Here is a 20,492-nt window from a genome sequence, read left to right on the forward strand (position 1 = left end):
GGACTTGGGGCTCAAACCCACTCTGAGATCATGACCTAAGCAGAAATCAAGAGGCAGACACTTGAGTGAGTGAGCCACCCAGGTGCCCCAGAAATTGTTAAATTTTAAATGCAGTGAAAAGTAGAATAAGTGGAAGGTAGTAAATAAATAAAAATGAAATATATATTAGTAATTACATGTAATACAGAAAAATTAACATAGACAATGAGAGAAGGAGTAATAAGAAATAATTTTGGGGATACCTGGGTGGCTCACTCAGTTAAGCATCTGACTCTTGGTCTCCGCTCAAGTCATGATCTCATGGTTTGTGAGTTTGAGCCCTGCCTGGGGCTCTGTGCTCACTGCTCAGAGCCTCCTTCAGAGCCTCTGTCTCCCTCTTTCTTGCCCTCTCCTGTACACACGCTCTCTCTCTCTCACAAAAATAAATAAACGTTAAAAAAAATTTTAAACAAATAATTTTGATTGATATGGTTAAATAACAACAACAACAAACAACCTTCCAGGTGATTTGGAACCAAGTATGTATCAAGACTGTGTGCTTAATATAGTGTATACTAGAGATGTGAAAATGTTTTAAGTAAATGCAAAATGACACCTTTGTATTTAGAATAATCACATCAGATACACTTTAAACTTCGAGGTAATTTGACAATGTCAGGTTACTATAAAGTTAGAAGAAACCTGTATTAAAAAATCTTTAGGGGTGCCTGGGTGGCTCAGTCAGTTAAGCGTCAGACTTCAGCTCCGGTCATGATCTATCTCACCGTCTGTGAGTTCGAGCCCCGTGTCAGGCTCTGTGCGGACAGCTAGGCGCCTGGAGCCTGTTTCAGATTCTGTGTCTCCCTCTCTCTCTGACCCTCTCCCGTTCATGCTCTGTCTCTGTCTCAAAAAAATCAATAAACGTTAAAAAAAATTTTTTTAGAAGAAAAATATCTTTAAAAAATGAAAACCGAGCACCCAGGTGGCTCGGTTGGTTGAGCATCCGAGTCAGCTCGTCATGACCTCATGGTTCCTGAGTATGAGCCCCACGTTAGGCTCTCTGCTGTCAGCGCAGAGCCTGCTTTGGATCCTCTGTTCCTGCCTCCCTCTCAAAAACAAATATCCATTTAAAAAATGAAAAATAAATGAGCAAATAAAAAAAGGGAAAAATTTAAAGGATAACTCTGGGTATGGAATCAGGGAGAGCACTCGTGGAGCTTCTGTGACGTGCGTACTTGGGAACGTAATGCATTAGTCATTGTACCATTAACTTCTTGAGCGCTTAATACTACATAAAAGGAAAACAGCCAGTGAGTGAATAACAGAATGAAATTCCCCTAGAAAGTGTCTTTAATTTTTTTTTGTTTACATCAATTGCAATAACCACAAAGTCAAAGTTGAAACTAATGACTATGTTTAAAAATAATCTGACTTTCCTTTTCAAATAACAATTTTATAGTTCTGACATATTGAAGCTTATTAAAATCTTGAGTGCTCTACTAGTTATTTTCAAAACACGTGTTTATATACTGTATGAAAAGGTAAAATTATGTCCATCCTAGCAGTTAGTATATGAACACAATATTTATTGCTATAGTAAAACAAGGGAATCATAGATGCATTTAAACTTAAGATCAATTTCCAATATCTGTTTAATGGACAGCTCCATACACATAGAAAATAACCTCAAGGTTCATATATCTCATACATATACATATCACTATACATACATGCACACACACATTGTTTAAATAATTAGGTGGGACCTGATTTTTTTTTCATCAACTGCAATTATTCCAGAGAATGCTACAAGAGGAAAGAATATACTCTGTTTTGCACTGATTTATTTTTTAAACAAAATTTAACTAATTTTATTTTTTAAACAAAATTTAACTAATTTTATAAAGATCTCTTTCTACTTTTAAGATTAAGCAGTGCTTTCCTTTCATCTCTAAGCATAGGTTTCAAATGGTTCCGTATATTTGATAGAGGTCAGTATAGACTCCAAGATGTTTTTAGCATGGAGGAGAAGTCACTATTTCAAATATTTTGCTCAAAAATATATTTTGATATTAGGTATACAAAATCATTGTTACTATGATACTCTCTTATATTTATAAAGACTAAAAATATATCTATAAATTATAATGAAGTACCAACAATGACTAAATTATTATCTGTTGCATATATTGAATGAAAAACATTATTTTATTTTAATTGGATTTGCTTTAATTACTACATTGTGGGTGTGACACTGTAGGGAAGATAGTCTCTGCACAGTTAAGACATTTAAACAAATTTTATGGAAACTTGAAGTCTGGGCGAAAAACATGTTTTGAAAGGTAATTTATGACTAATTAGATAGAGAGAGCCCCAGAGAGATTTACTTCCTGAGGTGCATATTTACATTTCAAGGTAGGCTGAAACCTGGGACCTTGAAGACCTTCTGGGTTGTAAATCTGGTGACAACAGACTTATTTATCTTTCCCCTGGAGAGATTTATTTATATTCCATGGAGTTAGAGTAAGATGCCAGGATCTCCCCCATTATATTTCCAAGGAGACTCTTTCCGGATAGGAGTAATACATCATGCAAGTAAGTGACTGGGTTCATTTTCTTTGGGGTTCCTTACCAGCAATATATTTTTAAAAAGTTTTTTTAACGTTTATTTATTTTTCAGACAGAGATAGACAGAGCATGAACAGGGGAGGGTCAGAGAGAGGGACACATAGAATCTGAAACAGGCTCCAGGCTCTGAGCTGTCAGCACAGAGCCTGACGCGGGGCTGGAACTCACGGACCGCGAGATCATGACCTGAGCCAAAGTCGGCCGCTTAACCAACTGAGCCACCCAGGCACCCCTCTTACCAGCAATATACATTGCACATGTGTCGCATTACATTTGTGTCCTATTGCATCATCTCACGTGTGGGAATTATGAAACAGGAAATCAGTAGTTATTGTTTTATATTTTGCTCTAGGAACTTATGTGAATATTCAAGATAACATTAATAATATAGATTTGAAAAACTTAATAGGTGAATTTGAATAATAATCTGCATGTAGGTTATCTCATTAAGAATGTTTTCCTCGAGAGAGTTGCGGCAAGATGGCGGCTTAGGAGGACGCTGGGCTCACTGCACGTCCTGCTGATCACTTAGATTCCATCTACACCTGCCTAAATAACCCAGAAAACCGCCAGAGGATTAGCAGAACGAGTCGCCAGAGCCAAACGCAGACGAGAGGCCCACGGAAGAGGGTAGGAAGGGCGGCGAGGCGGTGCGCGCTCCACGGACTGGCAGGAGGGAGCCGGGGCGGAGGGGCGGCTCGCCGGCCAAGCAGAGCCCCCGAGTCTGGCTGGCAAAAGCGGAGGGGCCTGAGGGACTGTGTTCCCACAACAAGCGCGACTTAGCGTCTGGGAGGTCATAAGTTAACAGCTCTGCTCGGAAAGCGGGAAGGCTGGAGGACAAAGGGAGGGAGAGCTGCTGAGCCCCCTGACGACAGAGCTCAGTTTTGTGGGGAACAAAGGCGCTCGCCAGCGCCATCTCCCCCAACCAACCCCCAGCCGAAATCCCAAAGGGAACCGGTTCCTGCCAGGGAACTTGCTCGCTCCCCGCAAACACCCAACTCTGCGCTTCTGCGGAGCCAAACCTCCGGCAGCGGATCTGACTCCCTCCCGCTGCCACAGGGCCCCTCCTGAAGTGGATCACCTAAGGAGAAGTGATCTAAGCCTGCCCCTCCTGCCCCTGAGCACCTTGCCTACCCACCCCAGCTAATACGCCAGATCCCCAGCATCACAAGCCTGGCAGGGTGCAAGTAGCCCAGACGAGTCACGCCACCCCACAGTGAATCCCGCCCCTAGGAGAGGGGAAGAGAAGGCACACACCAGTCTGACTGTGGCCCCAGCGGTGGGCTGGGGGCAGACATCAGGTCTGACTGCGGCCCCACCCACCAACTCCAGTTATACACCACAGCACAGGGGAAGTGCCCTGCAGGTCCTCACCACGCCAGGGACTATCCAATATGACCAAGCGGAAGAACTCCCCTCAGAAGAATCTCCAGGAAATAACAACAGCTAATGAGCTGATCAAAAAGGACTTAAATAACATAACAGAAAGTGAATTTAGAATAATAGTCATAAAATTAATTGCTGGGCTTGAAAACAGTATACAGGACAGCAGAGAATCTCTTGCTACAGAGATCAAGGGACTAAGGAACAGTCACGAGGAGCTGAAAAACGCTTTAAACGAAATGCATAACAAAATGGAAACCACCACAGCTCGGCTTGAAGAGGCAGAGGGGAGAATAGGTGAACTATAAGATAAAGTTATGGAAAGAGAGGAAGCTGAGAAAAAGAGAGATAAAAAAATCCAGGAGTATGAGGGGAAAATTAGAGAAATAAGTGATACACTAAAAAGAAATAATATACGCATAATTGGTATCCCAGAGGAGGAAGAGAGAGGGAAAGGTGCTGAAGGGGTACTTGAAGAAATCATAGCTGAGAACTTCCCTGAACTGGGGAAGGAAAAAGGCATTGAAATCCAAGAGGCACAGAGAACTCCCTTCAGACCTAACTTGAATCGATCTTCTGCACGACATATCATAGTGAAACTGGCAAAATACAAGGATAAAGAGAAAATTCTGAAAGCAGCAAGGGGTAAACGTGCCCTCACATATAAAGGGAGACCTATAAGACTCGTGACTGATCTCTCTTTTGAAACTTGGCAGGCCAGAAAGAATTGGTACGAGATTTTCAGGGTGCTAGACAGAAAAAATATGCAGCCAAGAATCCTTTATCCAGCAAGTCTGTCATTTAGAATAGAAGGAGAGATAAAGGTCTTCCCAAACAAACAAAAACTGAAGGAATTTGTCACCACTAAACCAGCCCTACAAGAGATCCTAAGGGGGACCCTGTGAGACAAAGTCCCAGAGACATCACTATAAGCATAAAACATACAGACATCACAATGACTCTAAACCCGTATCTTTCTATAATAACACTGAATGTAAATGGACTAGATGCGCCAACCAAAAGACATAGGGTATCAGAATGGATAAAAAAACAAGACCCATCTATTTGCTGTCTACAAGAGACTCATTTTAGACCTGAGGACACCTTTAGATTGAGAGTGAGGGGATGGAGAACTATTTATCATGCGACTGGAAGCCAAAAGAAAGCTGGAGTAGCCATACTTATATCAGACAAACTAGACTTTAAATTAAAGGCTGTAACAAGAGTTGAAGAAGGACATTATATAATAGTTACAGGGTCTATCCATCAGGAAGAGCTAACAATTATAAATGTCTATGCGCCGAATACCGGAGCCCCCAAATATATAAAACAATTACTCATAAACATAAGCAACCTTATAGATAAGAATGTGGTAATTGCAGGGGACTTTAATACACCACTTACAGAAATGGATAGATCATCTAGACACACGGTCAATAAAGAAACAAGGGCCCTGAATGAGACATTGGATCAGATGGACTTGACAGATATATTTAGAACTCTGCATCCCAAAGCAACAGAATATACTTTCTTCTCGAGTGCACATGGAACATTCTCCAAGATAGATCATATATTGGGTCACAAAACAGCCCTTCATAAGTTTACAAGAATTGAAATTATACCATGCTTACTTTCAGACCACAATGCTATGAAGCTTGAAATCAACCACAGAAAAAAGTCTGGAAAACCTCCAAAAGCATGGAGGTTAAAGAACACCCTACTAACGAATGAGTGGGTCAACCAGGCAATTAGAGAAGAAATTAAAAAATATATGGAAACAAACGAAAATGAAAATACAACAATCCAAACGCTTTGGGACGCAGCAAAGGCAGTCCTGAGAGGAAAATACATTGCAATCCAGGCCTATCTCAAGAAACAAGAAAAATCCCAAATAAAAAATCTAACAGCACACCTAAAGGAACTAGAAGCAGAACAGCAAAGGCAGCCTAAACCCAGCAGAAGAAGAGAAATAATAAAGATCAGAGCAGAAATAAACAATATAGAATCTAAAAAAAAAAAACTGTAGAGCAGATCAACGAAACCAAGAGTTGGTTTTTTGAAAAAATAAACAAAATTGACAAACCTCTAGCCAGGCTTCTCAAAAAGAAAAGGGAGATGACCCAAATAGATAAAATCATGAATGAAAATGGAATGATTACATCCAATCCCTCAGAGATACAAACAATTATCAGGGAATACTATGAAAAATTATATGCCAACAAATTGGACAACCTGGAAGAAATGGACAAATTCCTGAACACCCACACTCTTCCAAAACTCAATCAGGAGGAAATAGAAAGCTTGAACAGACCCATAACCAGTGAAGAAATTGAATCGGTTATCAAAAATCTCCCAACAAATAAGAGTCCAGGACCAGATGGCTTCCCAGGGGAGTTCTACCAGACGTTTAAAGCAGAGATAATACCTATCCTTCTCAAGCTATTCCAAGAAATAGAAAGGGAAGGAAAACTTCCAGACTCATTCTATGAAGCCAGTATTACTTTGATTCCTAAACCAGACAGAGACCCAGTAAAAAAAGAGAACCATAGGCCAATATCCCTGATGAATATGGATGCAAAAATTCTCAATAAGATACTAGCAAATCGAATTCAACGGCATATAAAAAGAATTATTCACCATGATCAAGTGGGATTCATTCCTGGGATGCAGGGCTGGTTCAACATTCGCAAATCAATCAACGTGATACATCACATTAACAAAAAAAAAAAAGAGAAGAACCATATGATCCTGTCAGTCGATGCAGAAAAGGCCTTTGACAAAATCCAGCACCCTTTCTTAATAAAAACCCTTGAGAAAGTCGGGATAGAAGGAACATACCTAAAAATCATAAAAGCCATTTATGAAAAGCCCACAGCTAACATCATCCTCAATGGGGAAAAACTGAGAGCTTTTTCCCTGAGATCAGGATCACGACAAGGATGCCCCCTCTCTCCACTGCTGTTTAACATAGTGCTGGAAGTTCTAGCATCAGCAATCAGACAACAAAAGGAAATCAAAGGCATCAAAATTGGCAAAGATGAAGTCAAGCTTTCACTTTTTGCAGATGACATGATATTATACATGGAAAATCCGATAGACTCCACCAAAAGTCTGCTAGAACTGATACATGAATTCAGCAAAGTTGCAGGATACAAAATCAATGTACAGAAATCAGTTGCATTCTTATACACTAACAATGAAGCAACAGAAAGACTAATAAAGAAACTGATCCCATTCACAATTGCACCAAGATGCATAAAATACCTAGGAATAAATCTAACCAAAGATGTAAAGGATCTGTATGCTGAAAACTATAGAAAGCTTATGAAGGTAATTAAAGAAGATTTAAAGAAATGGAAAGACATTCCCTGCTCATGGATTGGAAAAATAAATATTGTCAAAATGTCAATACTACCCAAAGCTATCTACACATTCAATGCAATCCCAATCAAAATTGCACCAGCATTCTTTTCAAAACTAGAACAAGCAATCCTAAAATTTATATGGAACCACAAAAGGCCCCGAATAGCCAAAGGAATTTTGAAGAAGAAGACCAAAGCAGGAGGCATCACAATCCCAGACTTTAGCCTCTACTACAAAGCTGTCATCAAGACAGCATGGTATTGGCACCAAAACAGACACATAGACCAATGGAATAGAATAGAAACCCCAGAACTAGACCCACAAACGTATGGCCAACTCATCTTTGACAAAGCAGGAAAGAACATCCAATGGAAAAAAGACAGCCTCTTTAACAAATGGTGCTGGGAGAACTGGACAGCAACATGCAGGAGGTTGAAACTAGACCACTCTCTCACACCATTCACAAAAGTAAACTCAAAATGGATAAAGGTCCTAAATGTGAGACAGGAAACCATCAAAACCTTAGAGGAAAAAGCAGGAAAATACCTCTCTGACCTCAGCCGTAGCAATCTCTTACTGGACACATCCCCAAAGGCAAGGGAATTAAAAGCAAAAGTGAATTACTGGGACCTTATGAAGATAAAAAGCTTCTGCACAGCCAAGGAAACAACCAACAAAACTAAAAGGCAACCAACGGAATGGGAAAAGATATTCGCAAATGACATATCAGACAAAGGGCTAGTCTCCAAAATCTATAAAGAGCTCACCAAACTCCACACCCAAAAAACAAATAACCCAGTGAAGAAATGGGCAGAAAACATGAATAGACACTTCTCTCAAGAAGACATCCGGATGGCCAACAGGCACATGAAAAGATGTTCAGCGTCGCTCCTTATCAGGGAAATACAAATCAAAACCACACTCAGGTATCACCTCACGCCAGTCAGAGTGGCTAAAATGAACGAATCAGGAGACTATAGATGCTGGAGAGGATGTGGAGAAACGGGAACCCTCTTGCACTGTTGGTGGGAATGCAAATTGGTGCAGCCGCTCTGGAAAGCAGTGTGGAGGTTCCTCAGAAAATTAAAAATAGACCTACCCTATGACCCAGCAATAGCACTGCTAGGAATTTATCCAAGGGATACAGGAGCACTGATGCATAGGGCCACTTGTACCCCAATGTTCATAGCAGCACTCTCAACATAGCCAAATTATGGAAAGAGCCTAAATGTCCATCAACTGATGAATGGATAAAGAAATTGTGGTTTATATACACAATGGAATATTACGTGGCAATGAGAAAAAATGAAATATGGCCTTTTGTAGCAACGTGGATGGAACTGGAGAGTGTGATGCTAAGTGAAATAAGCCATACAGAGAAAGACAGATACCATATGGTTTCACTCTTATGTGGATCCTGAGAAACTTAACAGGAACCCATGGGGGAGGGGAAGGGGAAAAAAAAAAAAGAGGTTAGAATGGGAGAGAGCCAAAGCATAAGAGACTGTTAAAAACTGAGAACAAACTGAGGGTTGATGGGGGGTGGGAGGGAGGAGAGGGTGGGTGATGGGTATTGAGGACGGCACCTTTTAGGATGAGCACTGGGTGTTGTATGGAAACCAATTTGTCAATAAATTTCATAAAAAAAAAAAGAATGTTTTCCTCGTTAAATATTCATATATTGAGTCATATACCTAAATTTTTTCAGGGGTAAAAATCCTGCTATTGAAGTACCTATACGCACATTCTAAGTTGGGAGACCATTGAATAGAATTATATATTGCTCTTTTTTCCAGCTTTATTAAGATATAACTGATAGTTATATATTCTTTATTACTGCAGAACTTTTAGTACATTAGCATGCAGTGTGATTTAAGAAAGAAGGCACAATGGGGCGCCTGAGTGGGCCAGTCGGTTGAGCATCTGACTTCAGCTCAGGTCATGATCTCGCAGTTTGTGAGTTCGAGTCCCACATCAGGCTCTGCGATGACAGCTTGGAGCCTGGAGCCTGCTTCGGATTCTGTGTCTCTCTCTGTCCCTCCCCTGCTCATGCTCTGTCTCTCTGTCTCTCAATAATAAATAAACAATAAAAAAATAAATAAAAAAGGCACTAAGTGACACGGGTTGAATATTGTTGCTTCCTGACCGTAGTTGCCTGCAAATACACTTTTCCCATAGAGTACATATTACTATCTCCCAATCTTCTGAACACTACAGTTTGGGAATCCAGTTTACTTTACAGGGTTGGTTATGTTCATTTTCTTCCAGGTGAAATATTAGTACAGTCATTGATACCACCGAAAGGTAAATGTAAGGTTTTAAAATATTTTAACCCAATTATTTCCCAGGCTTCTTGTTTCTGTCTAAAATGAAACAATCCTTAAGTTGTATATGCCTCACAATAAAGCATCAAACACAAACTAGTGAGGGAAAAGCTAAAAGAACCGCAACAAGAAATAGATGAATCTGCTATCATAGTTGGCAACGGCAGCAGCCCTCTATCAGAAATGGGCAGAGCCAGCAGGCAGAAAATAAGGATAAAGTGGAACTCAAAACCAAGCCAGATGCAACTAACCTCTGGAGCCTGCTTTATCCAACAACAGAATACACATTCTTCTCAAAGTCACATGGACTATTCACTAAGATAGACCACATGCTGGACCATAAAACACACGTTAATAAACTTAAAAACATGGCAATAATACAATATTTCCTTTGAGACAACAGTGGATTAACCTAAAAAATCTCTAGAGGAAAATGTTCCTTTTAAGTAATAATATAAAAACAAATTATCAAAATGTATAGGATGCAGTAAAAGCAATGCTTGAGGGAAACGTATCAATCAATGCATATATTAGAAAAGAAGAAAGTTAAATGTCACTAATTTAGGTTTCCACCTTTGTAAACTAGAAAAAAAAGTGCAAATGAAATTCAAAGTAAGCAGAAGGAAAAATAAGAATTAATGTAGACATTAATGAAATAAAAAAAAATCAATAGGGAAAATCAAGGAAACTACAACCTGACTCTTTGAAAGATTAATAAAATTGATAAACCTTATAAGAAATGACCCAAATTAGTATCAGAAATTAAGGAGAGAATACCACTACAGATCTAATGGAAATTAAAAGGTAATAAGGTAATACTGTGAGCAACTGTATGCCCACATATTTGACATGGTAATAGAAAGAAATCACAAGTATCTATATCAGATAAGAATAATTCAATGTGTCTTTATTTTCAGATAATATTATTGTATATGTAGAAAACCCAGAGAAACATACAATAAAATTGATAGAACTAAAAACTGAATATATTAAGCTTTTGCGATGTTAACTGAATATATAAAAATCAATTATATTTCAATATACTCACAAAAATCTGAAAATGAAATTCTAAAAGTAATTTATTTTGTAACAATATCAAAAAGTACAAAATTCTCAAAGATAAATTTGACAGAACTACAACTCTTGTATCATAAAAATTATAAAAGTTTGCTAAAGGAAATTAAAGATTTAAATAAATAGAGATATTTCATGTTCATCGATCAAAAGGCTCAACATTATCAAGTAGGTAATTCTCTCCCAGTTGGGTTAAAATTTCAAAAAAATCCCCAAATCTTTTTTTTTTTTTGGTAGAAACTTACAACAGTTAAGATACAATTTATATCTTACGAAAACAATTCAAGTATCTCCCCACTGCTGAAATGCAAATGATCTAGAATAGTAAGATAATTTTGAAAGAAAATAGTATAAAGGACTTATCCTACCCCAAATCAAAACAAACTATAAATCTACAGAAATCAAGGCAGGGACATATTTTAATTAAAGAGTGAATCTACTGAGAGAAAGATAAATATCATATTACTTCATTCATATGAGGACTTTAAGAGACAAAACAGATGAACATAATGGAAGGGAAACAAAAATATTATAAAAACAGGGAGGGGGACAAAACAGAAGAGACTCATAAATATGGAGAACAGACAGGGTTACTGGAGGAGGTGTGGGAGGGGGGATGGACTAAATGGGTAAGGAGCATTAAGGAATCTACTCCTGAAATCATTGTTGCACTATAAGCTAACTAACTTAGATGTAAATTAAAAAAATAATATTAAAAAAAAGAACATTGGAAATCTTCAAATGAAGATTTTTTTATAAAGTTGCCAAGACAAAATGAGAAAAAGATACTTTTTTCAACAATTCTGGAAAGACTGGATATTCACACGCATAATACTTAGGCACTTTCTCGAAGCTATACAAAAAATCTATTTCAAGTGGACTACATAAGTAACCACAAAACCTAAAGTTATACAGTTTCTAGGAGAAAGCATAAAAGGAATCTTCAGGAGCTTGATTTGGGCAAAAAGTTTTTAGATACAATATCAAAAGTAAACTGCATAGGAAGAAAAAATCATACAGTTTTGATTTTATTAAAATTTTAAAAATGTGTTTTTTTAAATATTCCATTAAGAAAAAACAAAGCTACTGAGAGGGAGAAAATACTTGAAAATAACATTTAAAAATGACTTATATCCTGTTTAAAAAGAATGCTTAAAACTCAAAAATATTCCAAGTATATAATGATAAAAAATTGAATAGATATTTCACCAAATAAGATGTACACATGAGAAGATGTTAAATTTAACTTGTCATTAGAGAAATACAAATTACAGTCACCATAAGGTACTACTACACATATACTAAAATAGATGTTTAATATAAATTACAGACAATGCGGGGTAAGGAAGTAGAGAAATTGGAATCATATATTGCTAGTGAAAATGTAAACAATGCAGCCAATTTGAAAGGAGGTTGGATTTTATTTTTAGTTATACATAAAATCATACACTTCAGCATTTTCACTCTTAGGAATCTATCAAAAATAAATGAGAGGCGCCTGGGTGGCTCAGTCGGCTGGGCGTCTGACTTGGGCCAGGTCACGATCTCACGGTTCATGGGTTTGAGCCCTGCCTCGGGCTCTGTGCTGATAGCTCAGAGCCTGGAGCCTGCTTTGAATTCTGTGTCTCCCTTCCTCTCTGCCCCTTCCCTACTCACACTCTGCCTCTCTCTCTCTCAATAAACATTGAAATTTTTTTTAAAAAATAAATGAAAACATGCATGTTTGTAGAAGTGCATAGCAGCACTATCCATAATGATCCCACAACGAAAACAATTCAAGTGTCTCCCCAATGCTGAATGGCTAAACAAAAGTGTGAAGTAATACTGAATATTATTTAGGATTTAAAGCAATAAAACATTGATGTATGATATAACAAGGATGAATCTCAAAAACATCATGCTAAGTCAGGAGGAAGGACGTCAGACATAACAGATATTGCATGATTTCTTTTATATAAAATGTCTAAAAATGCACATTAGGGAGACCCAAAACAGATCTTTGGTTGCCTAGAAATGAAAGGTGAGAGTAGGAAATAACTCCAAATAGACACCAGAGAAGATTATTGGGTGATGAAAATGTTTTACAGTAGAATGTGATGCAGTTGTACAACTCTACAAATGTAATAACATCATTGAATCGTACACTTATAAGGATGAATTTCATAGTATGTTAATTATACTTCAAAAAATTTTTAATTGCATTAAAGAATAACATACAGAGGAATAAATGTTAAGAGACATGAAATTACATAAAACCCACAGGTTTGCAAAAGGCAAAATTAAATAAGATCTAACTAAGTATACAGTGGTCCATGTTTAAGATTCAATTTTATTGAATCCATGTTTAAGATTACAATCTTTCACAAACTGATTTCTAGATGTATGCAATCTTAATCACGATACAAGAAAGTTTTAAGATTCAATTTTATTGAATCCATGTTTAAGATTACAATCTTTCACAAATTGATTTCTAGATGTATGCAAACTTAATCATGATACAAGAAAGTTTTATGATGAATTTAGAAAACTGATTTTAAAATTTTATGAGAAAACAAAGGACAATGCATAGCCAGGAAAGTAAAAAAAAGACGAAGTTGAAAAACTATAAATCCAAAGGACTTCTGCTACCTAGTTTTGGCTATAATTTTTAAAAGATTATGTTTTGATGTAAAAATAGACATATGGATAAATGGAGAATACAGACTCCATAAATAGTTCCATACTCATATTAGTAATTGAATTTCAAAGGAAGTTCCATAGTAATTTAATGGAGGAAATATAGAATTAAGAATACATATTTGATGCTGTATAAAGTAGGCATTTGTATGGACATAAAAGTACTTCATTTTTCCAAATTCTATACATAAGTTAACTTCAAATCAGTTAAATACCTAAATAAAACAAAGTTAAATTTGTTAATTTTTAAGAAGTTAGTGGGCAAAAATCTTAGTGACATTGGGTTAGGCAAAGTTGTGTTATACTGGACACAAAAACAATGATTTGTAAAATTATCTATAAAAGTAATTTGATCAAAGGCATAAATGTTTTCTTTTTAAAAGAAAAATCTAAGAAAATGAAAAAGCACACTTAATACCAGTGAAAATCATCTGCAAAACATAGACATAAAACTGCTATACTCAGAGTATAAAGAAATCTTACAACTCATTAATAAGATAGCAGAAAATTTGGGAAAAAATGGGCAGCATACTTGAACACAGATTTCACAAATGAAAATACAGGAGGAATCCTGGGAAGATGGCGGCGTAGGAGGACTCTGGGCTCACCGCGTCCTGCTGATCACTTAGATTCCACCTACACCTGCCTAAATAACCCAGAAAACCGCCAGAGGATTAGCAGAATGGAGTCTCCAGAGCCAAGTGCAGATGAGAGGACCACGGAAGAGGGTAGAAAGGGCGGAGAGGCGCACTCCATGGACTGGCGGGATGGAGCCGGGACAGAGGGGCGGCCCACCGGCCAAGCAGAGCCCCCAAGTCTGGCTTGCAAAAGTGGAGGGGCCGGATGGAGTGTGTTCCCACAGCAAGCGGACTTGACATCTGGAAGGTTATAAGCTGACATTTCTGCTCGGAGAATGAGAGGAATGGAGGACAAGGGGAGGGAGAGTTGTTGAGCCCCGGACGACAGAGCTCAGCTTGGCAGGGAACAAAGGCGCTCGCCAGCGCCATCTCCCTCGCCCATCCCCCAGCCAAAATCCCAAAGGGAACCAGTTCCTGCCAGGGAACTTGCTTGCACGGCGCAAACACCCAATGCTGTGCTTCTGCAGATCTGTCCTTCTGGTGGGTCTGACTCCCGCCCAGTGATGCAGGGCCCCTCCCAAAGTGGATCTCCTAAGGAAAAGCAAGCTGAGCCTACCCCTCCCACCCCCTTGCACCTTGCCGATCCACCCCAGTTAATACGCCAGATCCACAGCACCACAAGCCTGGCAGTGTGCAAGTAGCCCAGACGGGCCACGCCACCCCACAGTGAATCCCGCCCCTAGGAGAGGGGAAGAGAAGGCACACACCAGTCTGACTGTGGCCCCAGCGGTGGACTGGGGACAGACATCAGGTCTGACTGCGGCCCCACCCACCAAGTCAAGTTATTCAAGACAGCACAGGGGAAGTGCCCTGCAGTCCCTTACCACTCCAGGGACTATCCAAAATGACAAAACAGAAGAATTCCCCTCAGGAAAATGTCCAGGAAATAACAACAGCTAACGAACTGATCAAAAATGATTTAAACAATATAACAGAAAGTAAATTTAGAATAATAGTCATAAAATTAATCGCTGGGCTTGAAAACAGTATAAAGGACACCAGAGAATCTCTTGCTACAGAGATCAAGGGACTAAGGAACAGCCAGGAGGAGCTAAAAAAGGCTAATTTTGCAATGAACTGCAAAATTAATATGGAGACAACTATGGTTTGGACTGAAGAGGCAGAGGAGAGAATAGGTGAACTAGAAGATAAAATTGTGGAACAAGAAGAAGCTGAGAAAAAGAGAGATAAAAAAATCCAGGAGTCTGAGGGGAAAATTAAAGAACTAAGTGATGCACTTAAGAGAAATAATATACTCATAATTGGTATTCCAGAGGAGGAAGAGAGAGGGAAAGGTGCTGAAGGGGTACTTGAAGAAATAATAGCTGAGAACTTCCCGGGTCTTGGATTGAAATCCAAGAGGCACAGAGAACTCCCTTCAGACATAACTTGAATCGATCTTCTGCATGACCTATCATAGTGAAACTGGCAAAATACAAGGATAAAGAGAAAATTCTGAAAGCAGCTAGAGATAAACGTGCTCTAACATATAAAGGGAGACCTATAAGACTCCTGACTGATCTCTCTACTGAAACTTGGCAGGCTAGAAAGGAATGGCAGGAGATCTTCAATGTGATGAACAGAAAAAAATACGCAACCAAGAATCCTTTATCCAGCAAGTCTGTCATTTAGAATAGAAGGGGAGATAAAGGTCTTCCCAAACAAACAAAAACTGAAGGAATTCGTCACCACTAAACCAGCCCTACAAGAGATCCTAAGGGGGACCCTGTGAGACAAAGTACCAGAGACATCACTCCAAGCCTGAAACCTACAGACATCACAATGACTCTAAACCCATATCTTTCTATAATAACACTGAATGTAAATGGACTAGATGCGCCAACCAAAAGACATAGAGTATCAGAATGGATAAAAAAACAAGACCCATCTATTTCCTGTCTACAAGAGACTCATTTTAGACCTGAGGACACCTTCAGATTGAGAGTGACGGGATGGAGAAGTATTTATCATGCCACTGGAAGTCAAAAGAAAGCTGGAGTAGCCATACTTAAATCAGACAAACTAGACTTTAAATTAAAGGCTGTAACAAGAGATGAAGAAGGGCATTATATAATAATCACAGGGTCTATCCATCAGGAAGAGCTAACAATTATAAATGTCTATGCACCAAATACGGGAGCCGCCTAATATATAAAACAATGACTCACAAACATAAGCAACCTTATTGATAAGAATGTCATAATTGCAGGGGACTTTAATACACCACTTACAGAAATGGATAGATCATCTAGACACATGGTCAATAAAGAAACAAGGGCCCTGAATGATACATTGGATCAGATGGACTTGACAGATATATTTAGAACTCTGCATCCCAAAGCAACAGAATATATTTTTTTCTCGAGTGCACATGGAACATTCTCCAAGATAGATCATATACTGGGTCACAAAACAGCCCTTCATAAGTATACAAGAATTGAAATCATACCATGCATACTTTCAGACCACAATGCTATGAAGCTTGAAATCAACCACAGGAAAAAGTATGGAAAACCTCCAAAAGCATGGAGGTTGAAGAATACCCTACTTAAGAATGAATGGGTCAACCAGGCAATTAGAGAAGAAATTAAAAAAATATATGGAAAAAAATGAAAATGAAACTACAACAATCCAAACGCTTTGGGAGGCAGAGAAGGCAGTCCTGAGAGGAAAATACATTACAATCCAGGCCTATGTCAAGAAACAAGAAAACTCCCAAATACAGAATCTAACAGCACACCTAGAGGAAACAGAAGCAGAACAGCAAAGACAGCCTAAATCCAGCAGAAGAAGAGAAATAATAAAGATCAGAGCAGAAATAAACAATATAGAATCTAAAAAAAACTGTAGAGCAGATCAACGAAACCAAGAGTTGGTTTTTTGAAAAAATAAACAAAATTGACAAACCTCTAGCCAGGCTTCTCAAAAAGAAAAGGGAGATGACCCAAATAGATAAAATCATGAATGAAAATGGAATGATTACAACAAATCCCTCAGGGATACAAGCAATTATCAAGAATACTATGAAAAATTATATGGCAACAAACTGGACAACCTGGAAGAAATGGACAAATTCCTAAACACCCACACGCTTCCAAAACTCAATCAGGAGGAAATAGGAAGCTTGAACAGACCCATAACCAGCGAAGAAATTGAATCAGTCATCAAAAATCTCCCAACAAATAGGAATCCAGGAGCAGATGGCTTCCCAGGGGAGTTCTACCAGACGTTAAAAGCAGAGATAATACCTATCCTTCTCAAGCCTTTCCAAAAAATAGAAAGAGAAGGAAAACTTCCAGACTCATTCTATGAAGCCAGTATTACTTTGATTCCTAAACCAGACAGAGACCCAGTAAAAAAAGAGAACCATAGGCCAATATCCCTGATGAATATGGATGCAAAAATTCTCAATAAGATACTAGCAAATCGAATTGAACAGCATATAAAAAGAATTATTCACTATGATCAAGTGGGATTCATTCCTGGGATGCAGGGCTGGTTCAACATTCGCAAATCAATCAACGTGATACATCACATTAATAAAAGAAAAGAGAAGAACCATATGATCCTGTCAATCGATGCAGAAAAGGCCTTTGACAAAATTCAGCAACATTTCTTAATAAAAACCCTTGAGAATGTCGGGATAGAAGGAACATACTTAAACATCATAAAAGCCATTTGTGAAAAGCCCACAGCTAACATCATCCTCAATGGGGAAAAACTGAGAGCTTTTTCCCTGAGATCAGGAACACGACAGGGATGTCCACTCTCACCGCTGTTGTTTGACATAGTGTTGGAAGTGCTAGCATCAGCAATCAGATAACAAAAGGAAATCAAAGGCATCGAAATTGGCAAAGATGAAGTCAAGCTTTCACTTTTTGCAGATGACATGATATTATACATGGAAAATCTGATAGACTCCACAAGAAGTCTGCTAGAACTGATACATGAATTTAGCAAAGTTGCAGGATACAAAATCAATGTACAAAATCAGTTGCATTCTTATACACTAATAATGAAGCAACAGAAAGACAAATAAAGAAACTGATCCCATTCAAAATTGCACCAAGAAGTATAAAATACCTAGGAATAAATCTAACCAGAGATGTAAAAAGTCTGTATCCTGAAAACTATAGAAAGCTTATGAAGTAAATGGAAGAAGATATAAAGAAATGGAAAAGCATTCCGTGCTCATGGATTGGAAGAATAAATATTGTCAAAATGTCAATATGACCCAAAGCTATCTACACATTCAATGCAATCCCAATCAAAATTGCACCAGCATTCTTCTCGAAACTGGAACAAGCAATCCTAAAAATTCATATGGAACCACAAAAGCCCCCAAATAGCCAAAGTCATTTTGAAGAAGAAGACCAAGGCAGGTGGCATCACAATCCCAGATTTAGCCTCTACTACAAAGCTGTAATCATCAAGACAGCATGGTATTGGCACAAAAACAGACACATAGACCAATGGAATAGAATAGAAAGCCCAGAACTAGACGCACAAACGTATGGCCAACTCATCTTTGACAAAGCAGGAAAGAACATCGAATGGAAAAAAGACAGCCTCTTTAACAAATGGTGCTGGGAGAACTGGACATCAACTTGCAGAAGGTTGAAACTAGACCACTTTCTCACACCATTCACAACAATAAACTCAAAATGGATAAAGGTCCTGAATGTGAGACAGGAAACCATCAAAACCCTAGAGGAGAAAGCAGGATAAGACCTCTCTGACCTCAGCCGTAGCAATTTCTTACTTGACACATCCCCAAAGGCAAGGGAATTAAAAGCAAAAATGAATTACTGGGACCTTATGAAGGTAAAAAGCTTCTGCACAGCAAAAGAAACAACCAACAAAACTAAAAGGCAACCAACGGAATGGGAAAAGATATTTGCAAATGTCCTATCAGACAAAGGGCTAGTATCCAAAATCTATAAGGAGCTCACCAAACTCCACACCCAAAAAACAAATAGTCCAGTGAAAAAATGGCAGAAAACATGAATAGACACTTCTCTAAAGAAGACACCCAGATGGCCAACAGGCACATGAAAAGATGCTCAACGTCGCTCCTCATCAGGGAAATACAAATCAAAACCACACTCAGATATCACCTCACACCAGTCAGAGTGGCTAAAATGAACGAATCAGGAGACTATAGATGCTGGCGAGGATGTGGAGAATCAGGAACCCTCTTGCATTGTTAGTGGGAATGCAAATTGGTGCAGCCACTCTGGAAAGCAGTGTGGAGGTTCCTCAAAAAATTAAAAATAGACCTACACTATGACCCAGCAATAGCACTGCTAGGAATTTACCCGAGGGATACAGGAGTACTGACACATAGGGGCACTTGTACCCCAATGTTTATAGCAGCACTCTCAACAATAGCCAAATTATGGAAAGAACTTAAATGTCCATCAACTGATGAATGGGTAAAGAAATTGTGGTTTGTATACACAATGGAGTACTTCGTGGCAATGAGAAAGAATGAAATATGAGCCTTTGTAGCAACGTGGATGGAACTGGAGAGTGTGATGCTAAGTGAAATAAGCCATACAGAGAAAGACAGATACCATATGTGTTCAATCTTATGTGGATCCTGAAAAACTTAATAGAAACCCATGGGGGAGGGGAAGAAAAAAAAAGAGGTTAGAGTGGAAGAGAGCCAAAGCTTAAGAGACTCTTAAAAACTGAGAACAAACTGAGGGTTGATGCGGGGTGGGAGGGAGGGGAGGGTCAGTGATGGGTATTGAGGCAGGCACCTTTTCAGATGAGCACTGGGTATTGTATGGAAACCAATTTGACAATAAACTTCATATATTGAAAAAAAATCAAAATAAATAAATAAAGCAATACATTCTTATCACAAAAAAAATTAAAATACGTTAGTCAGGTGAAAAAATTTCCAACGGTTCTTGTCATCAGTGAAGTACAAGTTAACAACACCCCACGCCCACCAACACGACTAAAATCTAAATGCCTGGCAATACCAAGTGCTGCTGACGTTGTGTAGCAGACATATCTCCCAACCACTGTAGGGACAGTAGTCCAGTCACTTTGCACATAGAGTACGAGTGTCTCGAAAGGTGACATGCATTTACCATGTGACCTGGCAATCTCCTACTATGTCTTGATCCTAAACGAATGAAAAAGTTTGCAAAGATTTACACCTGAATATTCCAGAACAATTTTACTCAAAAATAGCAAATGAGGGGCGCCTGGGTGGCGCAGTCGGTTAAGCGTCCGACTTCAGCCAGGTCACGATCTCGCGGTCCGCGAGTTCGAGCCCCGCGTCGGGCTCTGGGCTGATGGCTCAGAGCCTGGAGCCTGTTTCCGATTCTGTGTCTCCCTCTCTCTCTGCCCCTCCCCCATTCATGCTCTGTCTCTCTCTGTCCCAAAAATAAATAAACGTTGAAAAAAAAAA

Source organism: Prionailurus viverrinus, chromosome C1, assembly GCF_022837055.1.
Source record: "Prionailurus viverrinus isolate Anna chromosome C1, UM_Priviv_1.0, whole genome shotgun sequence".
Taxonomy (NCBI): domain Eukaryota; kingdom Metazoa; phylum Chordata; class Mammalia; order Carnivora; family Felidae; genus Prionailurus; species Prionailurus viverrinus.